Source organism: Coregonus clupeaformis, chromosome 2 (assembly GCF_020615455.1).
Source record: "Coregonus clupeaformis isolate EN_2021a chromosome 2, ASM2061545v1, whole genome shotgun sequence".
NCBI lineage: Eukaryota > Metazoa > Chordata > Actinopteri > Salmoniformes > Salmonidae > Coregonus > Coregonus clupeaformis.
The window spans coordinates 11,919,596-11,934,253 of record NC_059193.1 but is presented as its reverse complement, the minus strand read 5'-3'; positions in this window follow the sequence as shown (position 1 = coordinate 11,934,253).

The following is a 14,658-nucleotide window of genomic DNA, read 5'->3' as shown; positions in this document are numbered from 1 at the left end:
GAATGGGACACATACACAATCCATGTCTCAATTGACTCAAGGCTTAAAAATAATTATTTAACCTGTCTCCTCTCCTTCCTCTACACTGATTGAAGTGGATTTAACAAGTGAGATCCATAAGGGATCATAGCTTTCACCTGGTCAGTCTATGTCATGGAAAGAGCAGGTGCTCCTAATGTTTTGTACACTCAGTGTACACAGGCATATGCACACTACAGGAGGCTGGTGAGGGGAGGACAGCACATAATAATGTCTGGAACAGAGCGAATAAAATGGCACCGAACACATGGATGTATTTGATACCATTACACTCATTCCGCTCCAGCCATTACCAGGAGCCCGTCCTCCCCAATTAAGGTGCCACTAACCTCCTGTGATGTGTATGCACACACACACACACACACACACACACACACATTTACATTAAATTTTAGTCATTTAGCAGACGCTCTTATCCAGAGCGACTTACAGTTAGTGAGTGCATACATTTTTCATACGTAGACACAGAGCGAGGGACATGATTCTGTATATTTGAATGGATGTTCACGTCTCCATCTGTATCGATGTTGATCTAAACCAGGGGTATTAAACTCGTCCAGAGGTCCAGAGCCTGCTGGCTTTCTGTTCTACCTGATAATTAATTGCACCCACCTGGTTTCCCAGGTCTAAATCAGTCCCTGATTAGAGGGGAACAAAGAAAAAAATGCAGTGGAACTGGCTTCGAGGTCCAGAGTTAAGTTAGTGCTACTCTGATTATGCTTTGTTTTTACCATTGAACTAGAAAAATGACATTTCACCTCCATTATAATCAAACACACTGCATTGGCTAGCATGGGCCTTTGACCTTCGTAACCTTATAGCACTATATGGATCTCCAATCTATATGCCCTCAAAATAGCCTCGCACCCTGCTCTTCCTCCCGGGGAAGGCCTGCCCGCTCAAAGACCTCTCCATCACGGTTGACAACTCCACAGTGTCGCCCTCCCAGAGTGCAAAGAACCTTGGCATGACCCTGGGCAACACCCTGTCGTTCTCTGCAAACATCAAAGTAGTGACCTGCTCCTGCAGGTTCATGCTCTACAACATCCGTAGAGTACAACCCTACCTCACACAGGAAGCTGCACAGGTCATAATCTAGGCATTTGTCCTCTCCCGTCTGGACTACTGCAACTCGCTGTTGGCGGGGAGCACCGCTTGTGCCATCAAACCCCTGCAACTTATCCAGAATAATGCAGCCCGCCTGGTTTTCAACCTTCCCAAGTTCTCTCATGTCACCCCGCTCCTCTGCACACTCCATTCGCTTCCAGTTGAAGCTTGCATCCACAACAAGACCCTGGTGCTTACCTACGGAACAGCAAGAGGAACTGCCCCTCCCTACCTTCAGGCTCTGCTCAAACCCTACACCCCAACCCAAGCACTCAGTTATGCCACCTCAGGTCTCTTGGCCCTCCCACCCCTACGGGATGGCAGCTCCCACTCAGCCCAGTCCAAGCTCTTCTCTGTTCTGGCACAACAATGGTGGAACCAGCTTCCCCCTGAAGCTAGGACAGCAGAGTCCCTGCCCATCTTCCAAAACAAAAACATCTGAAACCCTACCTCTTCAAACAGTATCTTAAATAATCCTCCTCCTCACCTCGACACCCCCCTCCAAAAAATAAAATAAATAAAAAATTAACTAGCACTTGCACCCCCCCTATGCCTGTGATGTGGTTGTCCCACCAAGCTATCTTAAGATGAATGCACTAACTGTAAGTCGCTCTGGATAAGAACGTCTGCTAAATGAATAAAATATAAATGTAGAATCCCTGTAATTACATCAATAGGAATGCTTCTAGCATTCAGCATGTGGTTCCATACAACCCCACAGGATTCCACCTAAGATAGTGAAGCTGTGGTTGGGAGGTAGGAGGGATAGGAAGGGATCAGTAATAGATAGTGAAGCTATGGTAGGGAGGCAGGGGGGATAGGAAGGGATCAGTAATAAATAGTGAAGCTGTGGTTGGGGGGCAGGGGGGATAGGAAGGGATCAGTAATAGATAGTGAAGCTGTGGTTGGGAGGCAGGGGAGATAGGAAGGGATCAGTAATTGTAGCAGTAATAGATAGTGAAACTGTGGTTGGGAGTCAGGGGGGATAGGAAGGGATCAGTAATAGATAGTGATCAGGTCCTAATGGCCTGGTACTCAGGGCTCTATTGTCCCTCCATTAGATCCTAATGGCCTGGTACTCAGGGCTCTATTGTCCCTCCATCAGATCACATTAATAATAATATGCCATTTAGCAGACGCTTTTATCCAAAGCGACTTACAGTCATGTGTGCATAAATTTTTATGTATGGGTGGTCCCGGGGATCGAACCCACTACCCTGGCGTTACAAGCGCCATGCTCTACCAATTGAGCTACAGAGGACCACATTAAACACATAATCAAAACAGTAGGCCTATCATACTTTTAAAACTCAGCTCACTGTGATTGATCAATTTGTAGAAAGAAGTTCAACAGCAGGTTGAAACAGTGGAAAACATGGTTGTTGTGGATGTTGTTTCAAAGGCTAACACAATGATACGGACAGCACTTTATATGGTGATGATTCATTCAAAACACCCATATGCATATTAGAGCTCATGCATAAACATAGGCTTATGAGCACAAGCCCCCCCACCAAAAAAAAAAAAAAAAATTAAATTGTGATTGTGTCATTATACAATACATAGCCTACCGAATATTACCCATGGCAGAAAAACATAAAACACAACGGACTTAATATGTCTTTGGTACATAGTTGGTATAGCCTATAACTCCAAAATTAAACAAATTTGAGTAATGGCCTTTGAATGCAGACTGTATTATTATGCATACTGGATGGACTAGTTACCTTATGCTCCCAAATGTATATCCATGAGTCTGGGGGAGAATGTTTAGCCCTAGGCGATGCTGTTGGTTCATTGATTGTGCAGGGCGGCTTACAGTTAGCCTACAATTAGTCAATTTGTATTTGATTTTGAATAGCCTAGTAATAGGGTATTTTTTATGTTTTCATAATTAACTGGTTGACACATTACCTTCAGCTATATAGAATATCACATTGTTTCCATCTCCTCCTTTATTCCTTTCTCCAACGCGCAGACGGGTGGTCAACAGTTTAGTGAAATATGTTTCTTTGTGAAAATGTTACTATAGATGTTCCCAAACAGATTTCACTTGGTTTCCCAAATTAAGCACTGGGTAGTTGCAGGAGCAAGGGTGGATACAGAGTTTGGCCGTTATATCACCTGTTGGGCAGCGAGCGCATGGAGTGAAATAAGTGTTATCATATTTAGCACAGCTCAGCTATAAAACTGAAGTAGCGTACAAAATGGACTGGCGGGAAAGTGCACGGCCTCCATTCCCTATTGAATGAAGCATGGCGCCGGAGGAGATGGCTGCCGTTTTACGGCCCTCTAACCAATTGTGGTATTATGTGTTTTTTTTCGCGTTATTTGTAATTTATTCTGTACATAATGTTTCTGCCACCGTCTCTTATGACCAAAAAGAGCTTCTGGATATCAGGACAGCGATTACTCACCTCGTATTGGACAAAGATTTTTTCTTCAACGAGTCGGACTCAAAGGATATTCTACAGACACCCGACAAGGCCCAAATCCCTGTCATTCGCATGAGAAAGAGACAGAGATATCGTGGACGTAGGTCGGGGTGCCTTGTAAGGATCCGACGGCGAGCGAGTAATCTGCCTCTTCCTTCAATCCTATTAGCCAACGTACAATCATTGGAAAACAAAATGGATAACCTAATGTCAAGAATATCCTACCAACGGGACTTTAAAAACTGTAATATCTTATGTTTCACCGAGTCGTGGCTGAACAACGACATGGATAACATACAGCTGGCGGGATATACGCTACATCGGCAGGATAGAACGGCTGACTCCGGTAAGACAAGGGGTGGCGGTCTGTGTATATTTGTAAACAACAGCTGGTGCATGAAATCTAATACTAAGGAAGTCTCAAAGTTTTGCTTGTCTGAGGTGGAGTATCTCATGATAAGCTGTAGACCACACTATTTACCAAGAGAGTTTTCTTCTACATTTTTCGTAGCTGTCTATTTACCACCACAAACCGATGCTGGCACTAAGATTACACTCAATGAGCTGTATAAGGCCATAAGCAAACAGGAAAACACTCATGCAGAGGCAGCGCTCTTAGTGGCCGGGGACTTTAATGCAGGGAAACTTAAATCCGTTCTACCTCATTTCTACCAGCATGTTAAATGTGCAACCAGAGAAAAAAAAACTCTAGACCACCTTTACTCCACACACAGAGATGCGTACAAAGCTCTCCCTCGCCCTCCATTTGGCAAATCTGACCATAATTATATCCTCCTGATTCCTGCTTATAACCAAAAACTAAATCAGGAAGCACCAGTGACTCGGTTAATAAGGAAGTGGTCAGATGACGCAGATGCTAAGCTACAGGACTGTTATGCTAGCACAGACTGGAATATGTTCCGGGATTCTTCCGATGGCATTGAGGAGTACACCACATCAGTCACTGGCTTCATCAATAAGTGCATCGATGACGTTGTCACCACAGTGACCGTATGTACCCCAATCAGAAGCCATGGATTACAGGCAACAGCCGCACTGAGCTAAAGGGTAGAGCTGCCGCTTTCAAGGAGCGGGACTCTAACCCGGACGCTTATAAGAAATCCCGCTATGCCCTCCGACGAACCATCAAACAGGCAAAGAGTCAATACAGGACTAAGATTGAAACTATTACAGACTACAAAGGGAAGCACAGCCGCGAGCTGCCCAGTGACACGAGCCTAGCAGACAAGCTAAATAACTTCTATGCTCGCTTCGAGGCAAGTAACACTGAAGCATGCGTGAGAGCATCAGCTGTTCTGGATGACTGTGTGATCACGCACTCCGTAGCCAATGTGAGTAAGACTTTTAAGCAGGTCAACATTCACAAGGCCGCAAGGCCAGATGGATTACCAGGACGTGTACTCCGAGCATGCGCTGACCAACTGGCAGGTGTCTTCACTGACATTTTCAACATGTCCCTGACTGAGTATGTAATACCAGCATGTTTCAAGCAGACCACCATAGTCTCTGTGCCCAAGAACACTAAGATAACCTGCCTAAATGACTACCGACCCGTAGCACTCACGTCTGTAGCCATGAAGTGCTTTGAAAGGCTGGTCATGGCTCACATCAACACCATTATCCCAGAAACCCCAGGCCCACTCCAATTTGCATACCGCCCCAACTGATCCACAGATGATGCAATCTCTATTGCACTCCACACTGCCCTTTCCCACCTGGACAAGAGGAACACCTACGTGAGAATGATGTTCATTGACATCACTGGGGCCAAGCTTCCTGCCATCCAGGACCTCTATACCAGGCGGTGTCAGATGAAGGCTCTAAAAATTGTCAAAGACTCCAGCCACCCTAGTCATAGACTGTTCTCTCTGCTACCGCACGGCAAGCGGTACCGGAGCGCCAAGTCTAGGTCCAAAAGGCTTCTTAACAGCTTCTACCCCCAAGCCATAAGACTCCTGAACAGCTAATCATGGCTACCCTGTTCCTGCACATTTGATAATGGGCCATTCTAAATCGACACTCATTTTCCATGTTAGTAAAGACAAGATTGAATTCAGAATAGTTTGATGGGTGAAAATATGATAACTTGATGAGAGAACAGCTGTGTAGCCTGAGGCAAAGAACAGATGGAAAGCATTTTTTTCTACTTTCTCAAATCATCAATAGCCTTATTTGCACCATGCCGCACATAACAGTATGTTTTGATTTCTAAGACATTCTAAGGTTTGTATCATTCACAAATAAAGTTGCCAAATAACTCTAAATCTAGCATATAGGACCAGTTTCAAATGATCACTTTTCCGCTCAACATAGCCACTTCATATGCGCACTTGCTTCCATAATGGGAAAAATATCCTTTCTATTTTATTCAGCTAACTTCAATTATATTATTTTTACTATGAAATCATATAAAATAAAATAATGCCACCAGATTTATAAGCATATCTTGTCAGCTAAATGAACAAGCCTACAGCCTATGGCATGGAGCATAATCAGGTAACATACAGTAGGCCAACTCATATTCTGTTCTTCTGAAATACATTTTCTTCATATCATAATGTTTCTTTAGACCTGACTAAAATAAATAATGGATTTATTGTGATGGTGTATATTAAATTGATTTATTAGACTTTTTTAAATGTAGATGTTCCAAAGGTACGCATCAGCAGCTTGTATGCATGGAGGCCTGGAGATGCTTAACAGGTTTATGTTAATTAATGGTCAATTACCATGAGACCGGCTACCTTTTGCATGGCTACCTTTTGCATGACAATAACCGGCTGACAAAATGTCATGACCGCTACTGCCCTATTAAGGCCTGTTGCTCAACACAAAAAAAGAGTTGTGTTTGAGTTGAATCAGTGACTAGCTAGAACCATTCACATTACACAGATTGTGCCTGTGGTATTCCCAAGATGTCTTGAACATCCAACTGAGGTAGTACAGACGTAATGCATTCATGAAGTGTGTCAAATATTTTGTTGATCAGCACTCCTACTCTGAGAAGCTTTGTGAAGGACAGGCATCTCGTCAGAAACGAGCTCTAAACTGGTAATTACCTAATTCTTCGTCTGTTCCTCCTGCAACTGTCTCAGGGGGTGTTTTCCTCTCTCTCTCTCTCTCTCGCTCTCGCTCTCTCTCTCTCTCTCTCTCTCTCTCTCTCTCTCTCTCTCTCTCTCTCTCTCTCTCTCTCTCTCTCTCTCTCTCTCTCTCTCTCTCTCTCTCTCTCTCTCTCTCTCTCTCTCTCTCTCTCTCTCTCTCTCTCTCTTTCAGCTGCAACAGGAACAATTAATTATGAGCAATGTGGGGCACGCTGAAATTAAAACAGTCTCTCTTGGATTATTCTTCTCTAATCGCTATAATAAAATAGCTTGATATTTCCCACTAGGATCACTTGGATTCAATAACTCATTTCTGTAACCTTTGGTGACATTGGAGAGGAATGGATGATTCCCTGATGGCTCATGGGTTACTAAGTGTCTGTTTAGAAATGGTTTGACAGTTTGTCTTCTGTTAATCATACACTCAAGGCTCCATCTGAAGATCTTGTTCCTGGATGTTGGTGGACATGGTCATCCCTTCTCACAGCTCAAGTTATTAACATTATAATAAAAAAAAAGGGGGGGGGACCTGATCCTAGATCAGCACTCCTGAATAGGTGCCCTGAATGAACTGAATGAATGGCCATGGATTATCTGAGTTAATGGAGCAGTGCTAGTGTTCACTGACCTGTGGGTCTGTAGAGGGCAATCATTCAGCTGATGTATGAACTTCAAGAGACAAGGAATTAAGTTCTTTAAACTCCCTCTAAATCAAGTGCAAGAGCCTGAGCCTGCATCCCAAAATGGCACCCTGTTCCCTACATAGTGCACACTACTTTTGACCAGAGCCCTATGGTCCCTGATCAAAAGTAGTGCCCTATACAAGCTTAGTACACTATGCTTGGTTGTGTCCTTCTGTTTTCTGACCAGCTCTCCACACAGAGACTGTTAATGAATCTGGTCATCAGGTTGTACCTTGTAATACAGAAACCAGTGAGGGATTAGGTCGCTTTTACTATTTTCCCTTTTCATCTGTTTGAGATCAGATTTCCCCTTATTCAACTCTTACTCTGAGCATCACTGTTACAGATATCCAGTTACACTTTACATGTCATTTCTAATACACTGCTCAAAAAAATAAAGGGAACACTAAAATAACACATCCTAGATCTGAATGAATTAAATAATCTTATTAAATAATTTTTTTCTTTACATAGTTGAATGTGCTGACAACAAAATCACACAAAAATTATCAATGGAAATCAAATTTATCAACCCATGGAGGTCTGGATTTGGAGTCACCCTCAAAATCAAAGTGGAAAACCACACTACAGGCTGATCCAACTTTGATGTAATGTCCTTAAAACAAGTCAAAATGAGGCTCAGTAGTGTGTGTGGCCTCCACGTGCCTGTATGACCTCCCTACAACGCCTGGGCATGCTCCTGATGAGGTGGCGGATGGTCTCCTGAGGGATCTCCTTCCAGACCTGGACTAAAGCATCCGCCAACTCCTGGACAGTCTGTGGTGCAACGTGGCGTTGGTAGATGGAGCGAGACATGATGTCCCAGATGTGCTCAATTGGATTCAGGTCTGGGGAACGGGCGGGCCAGTCCATAGCATCAATGCCTTCCTCTTGCAGGAACTGCTGACATACTCCAGCCACATGAGGTCTAGCATTGTCTTGCATTAGGAGGAACCCAGGGCCAACCGCACCAGCATATGGTCTCACAAGGGGTCTGAGGATCTCATCTCGGTACCTAATGGCAGTCAGGCTACCTCTGGCGAGCACATGGAGGGCTGTGCGGCCCCCCAAAGAAATGCCACCCCACACCATGACTGACCCACTGCCAAACCGGTCATGTTGGAGGATGTTGCAGGCAGCAGAACGTTCTCCACGGCGTCTCCAGACTCTGTCACGTCTGTCACATGTGCTCAGTGTGAACCTGCTTTCATCTATGAAGAGCACAGGGCGCCAGTGGCGAATTTGCCAATCTTGGTGTTCTCTGGCAAATGCCAAACGTCCTGCACGGTGTTGGGCTGTAAGCACAACCCCCACCTGTGGACGTCGGGCCCTCATACCACCCTCATGGAGTCTGTTTCTGACCGTTTCAGCAGACACATGCACATTTGTGGCCTGCTGGAGGTCATTTTGCAGGGCTCTGGCAGTGCTCCTCCTGCTCCTCCTTGCACAAAGGCGGAGGTAGCAGTCCTGCTGCTGGGTTGTTGCCCTCCTACGGCCTCCTCCACGTCTCCTGATGTACTGGGCTGTCTCCTGGTAGCGCCTCCATGCTCTGGACACTACGCTGACATACACAGCAAACCTTCTTGCCACAGCTCGCATTGATGTGCCATCCTGGATGAGCTGCACTACCTGAGCCACTTGTGTGGGTTGTAGACTCCGTCTCATGCTACCACTAGAGTGAAAGCACCGCCAGCATTCAAAAGTGACTAAAACATCAGCCAGGAAGCATAGGAACTGAGAAGTGGTCTGTGGTCACCACTTGCAAAACCAGTCCTTTATTGGGTGTGTCTTGCTAATTGCCTATAATTTCCACCTGTTGTCTATTCCATTTGCACAACAGCATGTGAAATGTATTGTCAATCAGTGTTGCTTCCTAAGTGGACAGTTTGATTTCACAGAAGTGTGATTGACTTGGAGTTACATTGTGTTGTTTAAATGTTCCCTTTATTTTTTTGAGCAGTGTATAATGAACTAAGAAACGAAACAAGTATAACTTCTGCTATGTTGTTTTGGAAATCCCAGACGTAGGGAACATTGTTAATGTGGGAGGCAACACGTCTGTCTAGGGAGACTATATGCTACGCAATAGATTTAAATAACTCAATTTCCACATTTGAAACATGCTGACTACACCGGCCACGTGTGTGCATGGTGATTTTGTCCAGCCACACCAGACAAGATCATATCACACAGGGTAAAATATCCAAACCAACGATACTAATTAGGGGGCAGAAAGCAACATAAACCAACTGTGAACCAACAATATTCATTTGGGGGCAGGTCGAAACATAAACCAACTGTGAACCAATTATATTAATTTGGGGGCAGGCCGAAACACAAACCAACTGTGATCCAAACAATATTCATTTGGGGACAGGTCGAAACACAAAACCAACAGATTAAACATTCATGGACATTTAGCTGTCCTGGGAGATGAACGTTGGGTTGTTATTTTACCTGACATGCTTATGGTCTACTTTTTAGCTGGTTCTTTGTAGAATTTTGACCTGGAGTCAAACAAAATCGGGTGTTTATCTACTCCGACGATTAATCCACAGATAAAAAAGGTTTTTAGTTAGTTATCTTTAAATAATCTCTCCTCATTTGTCTTTTAAGCATGGGTTTGTATCTTCCTGATATCCAATTAGGAGGGGACTTGCAGTGCGTGGAGCGTCTCGATAAAACCAAGTTCTATTTTAGCGCTTGGCTTTGCAGACGCTCGTTCATGCGCACAAGCGATGTGGCAGAAATGATTGAATAACATGTATGTGTACATTTATTTTGCAACGCTTGCACACGGTACCTGGCCAGTGAGGTTTCCGTGTCGCGCTACTGTATCGGCCTTTTGGGTTAACAATTATTTATACAACTCAAGCCAGATGCCTTAACTGGCTGTTGGATGGAGTGGAGCCCTGTGATCCCTCATGGTCTCTCAGTTTCTCCCCGGGTGCATCTACTAGAGCCTGGCAGAGAGGTGACTGGCCCACAGTAGTCATCTCCCGTTCCTCTCATTGCTCTGGTAATGAAATTCCCCATCAGCGCAGTAATGGATCACCCCCAGACTTCATAGATTTACTCAGCGAGTGCCTGGCAGAGCGGACTATACAGCAGGGCTGGGGATGGCCGGGTTCTGTCTGTCTGTGTGTGTGTGTGTGTGTGTGTGTGTGTGTGTGTGTGTGTGTGTGTGTGTGTGTGTGTGTGTGTGTGTGTGTGTGTGTGTGTGTGTGCGTGTGCGCGTGCTCGGTGAGTCTGGGCATCACTCTTCCTTAGGATGCCTCCCGGAGGCCTTAATGCTCTATTGATTTGTTTAGCTAATATATTTCTGCTATCTCCTCTCCTCTCCTCTCTCTCTCTCTCTCTCTCTCTCTCTCTCTCTCTCTCTCTCTCTCTCTCTCTCTCTCTCTCTCTCTCTCTCTCTCTCTCTCTCTCTCTCTCTCTCTCTCTCTCTCTCTCTTTCTCTCTTCTCCTCTGCTCTCCTCCATCCTCTCCTCTCTCTCCTCTCTTCTCCTCTCTTCTCCTCTGCTCTCCTCTCTCTCTCCCTCTCTCCTCTCTTCTCCTCTGCTCTCCTCCATCCTCTCCTCTCTCTCTCTCCCTCTCTCCTCTCTTCTCCTCTCCTCTTCTTCATCCTCTCCCCTTGCACCCCACCTCTCTCTCCTGTCTTAGATTTCCATGTAATTTTACTTTGCAAACCGTTTTGTTACGTTGTACCCTACTGAACAGGCCCCAGTAAGTAAAAGTGACATCACATTATCACAGGAAGCCCTCATTAAGGCTCTGTAATCTACGTTTTCATCACATTATCACAGGAAGCCCTCATTAAGGCTCTGTAATCTATGTTTTCATCACATTATCACAGGAAGCCCTCATTAAGGCTCTGTAATCTACGTTTTCATCACATTATCACAGGAAGCCCTCATTAAGGCTCTGTAATCTATGTTTTCATCACATTATCACAGGAAGCCCTCATTAAGGCTCTGTAATCTACGTTTTTATCACATTATCACAGGAAGCCCTCATTAAGGCTCTGTAATCTTTTGTTTCATCACATTATCACAGGAAGCCCTCATTAAGGCTCTGTAATCTTTTGTTTCATCACATTACCACAGGAACCCCTCATTAAGGCTCTGTAATCTACGTTTTCATCACATTACCACAGGAAGCCCTCATTAAGGCTCTGTAATCTATGTTTTCATCACATTACCACAGGAAGCCCTCATTAAGGCTCTGTAATCTTCATCTGCACTACAACAATTAAGTGAAGGAGGCGGTTACGCCATTGTAAATTAATTAAGATCATCTGATTACACGGAGAGTCCCAAATGGCGCCCTATTCCCTATATACTGTAGTACACTACTTTTGACCAGAACCCTATATGGGCCCTTGTCAAAAGTAGTGCACTATGTAGGGAATAGTATATCATTTGGGACACAGCCCAAATGGTTGTACGTTGGTTTCTCCTTCCCCTTAGAATACCTGTTATAAGACTGTATACATGCTGTAACCTCCAGCAGTACACACATCATCACAAAGTTTTAAAAGTCATTTAGAAACATATGTTAACACAATATATAATAGATAGATACAAATCATTACTACTACTAACACAAGCATAAACCCAACATACACAACACACTCACTCCATTTTATCAGCCTCACACACTAATCCACCTCTCAAATGAGAAAAAATTAAATGGAGTAGCGTTACCAAGAATATAAAAAACTCTCTGGAACTCTCATCATGTTGAAGCATATTAGCATCAAGTTGACCATTTCCCAAGGAGCTTGGGTTCAACTGAACATGAGACGGATAATGAGAATAATGAAACTGAGGGAATCCACTTTGTGTCTTCAAAGAAGTCTGATGGAGGTGTGTGTGTGTGTGTGTGTGTGTGTTTGGGTGTGTGCGTGTGCGCAGGAGAAGAGTTGGCCTCCTAACTTCCATTAACCACCCCAGGCTGGTGTGTCAGGAGGGACAAAGCCTGTTGCCTGATAGCTGATGGCTAGCCACAGGGGGGTGGACCAAGACAAATTGCTGCCCGGAAGAGACTGATAAGGCCGTTATTAGAAACTCTCTGTATCTGTACCAAATGAGAGGGAGGGAGGGAGGGAGGGGGATGAGAGAGAGAGAGAGAGAGAGAGAGAGAGAGAGAGAGAGAGAGAGAGAGAGAGAGAGAGAGAGAGAGAGAGAGAGAGAGAGAGAGAGAGAGAGAGAGAGAGAGAGAGAGAGAGAGAGAGAGAGAGAGAGCTATTAAGTAGCCTACCCATGAACGTCGATGCTGTTCAGTTCCAGAGCCAGCAAGGTCACCCATGATACAAGTCAGTATTCGATGTCCATCCATGTCTGAGGACGTCGGGAGATAATGTGGAAACCTGCCACTAGAGCAAAAGTGAGCGCCGTAAGCATCTGCCTCTGATTCCAAAGGTTGCAAGTTCGAATCCAGCGATAGACAGTTGTTTTTGAGATTTTGGTTTTAAGCCTATACCAAACCGTAACCCTCACCTTAACCATTCGGAATTAATGCCTAACCTTAACATCTAGGAAGTTAATGCCTAAACTTAACCTTAAACACCTCGAAATGTGGCATTTGGAACAACTTCGAAAATTGATGTTTGAGAAAGATGGATGAACTTCTGATTCTGAAGTGAGACTGTAAGAGCTAGTTGTCCATAGCATGGTGAAATGACAGTGTGACATGTTGGCTATTAGCCCGACCAGATAGTGGCTAAGTAATGGTTGACCTAACTGTGTGATAGGCTGCGGAGTAGAGAAGAGAGTGATGGAAGAGATGAGAGGGGAACCAAATGAGAAAAGACGAGTGAAAGGGAGAGAGTAAGTGGTGAAAGGAAAGATGGAAAAAAAGAGGAGAGAGTGAATGGAAAGAGGACAGGGTGAATGGAAAGAGGAGAGAGTGAATGGAAAGAGGAGAGAGTGAAAAGAAAGTTTAGAGAGTGAATGGAAAGAAGAGATAGTGAATGGAAAGAGGAGAGGGTGAATGGAAAGAGGAGAGGGTAAATGGAAAGAAGAAAAAGTGAATGGAAAGAGGAGAGAGTGAATAAAAAGAGGAGAGAGTGAATGGAAAGAGGACAGGGTGAATGGAATGATTAGAGAGTGAATGGAAAGAGGAGAGAGTGAATGGATAGATTAGAGAGTGAGAGGAAAGGGGAGGAGGGTGAATGGAAAGAGGAAAGGGTGAATGGAAAGAGAAGAGAGTGAATGGAAAAAGGAGAGGGTGAATGGAAAGAGGAGAGAGTGAATGGAAAGAGGAGAGAGTGAATGGAAAGAGGAGAGGGTGAATGGAAAGAGGAGAGGGTGAATGGAAAGAGGAGAGGGTGAATGGAAAGAGTAGAGGGTGAATGGAAAGATTAGAGAGTGAATGGAAAGAGGAGAGAGTGAATGGAAAGTTTAGAGAGTGAATGGAAAGAAGAGATAGTGAATGGAAAGAGGAGAGAGAGAATGGAACATGTAGAGAATGAATGGAAAGAGGAGAGAGTGAATGGAAAGAGGTAGAGGGTGAATGGAAAGAGGAGAGGGTGAATGGAAAGAGGAGAGGGTGAATGGAAAGAGGAGAGGGTGAATGGAAAGATTAGAGAGTGAATGGAAAGAGGAGAGAGTGAATGGAAAGTTTAGAGAGTGAATGGAAAGAAGAGATAGTGAATGGAAAGAGGAGAGAGTGAATGGAAAATGTAGAGAGTGAATGGAAAGAGGAGAGAGTGAATGGAAAGACGAGAGGGTGAATGGAAAAAAGAGAGGGTGATGGAATGAGGAGAGGGTGAATAGAAAGGGGTGAGTGTGAATGGAAAGAGGAGAGGGTGAATAGAAAGATTAGAGAATGAATGGAAAGAGGAGAGGGGGTTTGGAAAGAGGAAAGGTTGAATGGAAAGATGATAGAGTGAATGAAAAGAGGAGAGAGTGAATGGAAAGAGGAGAGGGTGAATGGAAAGATTAGAGAGTGAATGGAAAGGGGAGAGGGTGAATGGAAAGATTAGAGAGTGAATTGAAAGATGAGAGAGTGAATGGAAAGAGGAGAGAGTGAATGGAAAGACGAGAGGGTGAATGGAAAAAAGAGAGGGTGATGGAATGAGGAGAGGGTGAATAGAAAGGGGTGAGTGTGAATGGAAAGAGGAGACGGTGAATAGAAAGATTAGAGAATGAATGGAAAGAGGAGAGGGGGAATGGAAAGGTTGAATGGAAAGATGATAGAGTGAATGAAAAGAGGAGAGAGTGAATGGAAAGAGGAGAGGGTGAATGGAAAGATTAGAGAGTGAATGGA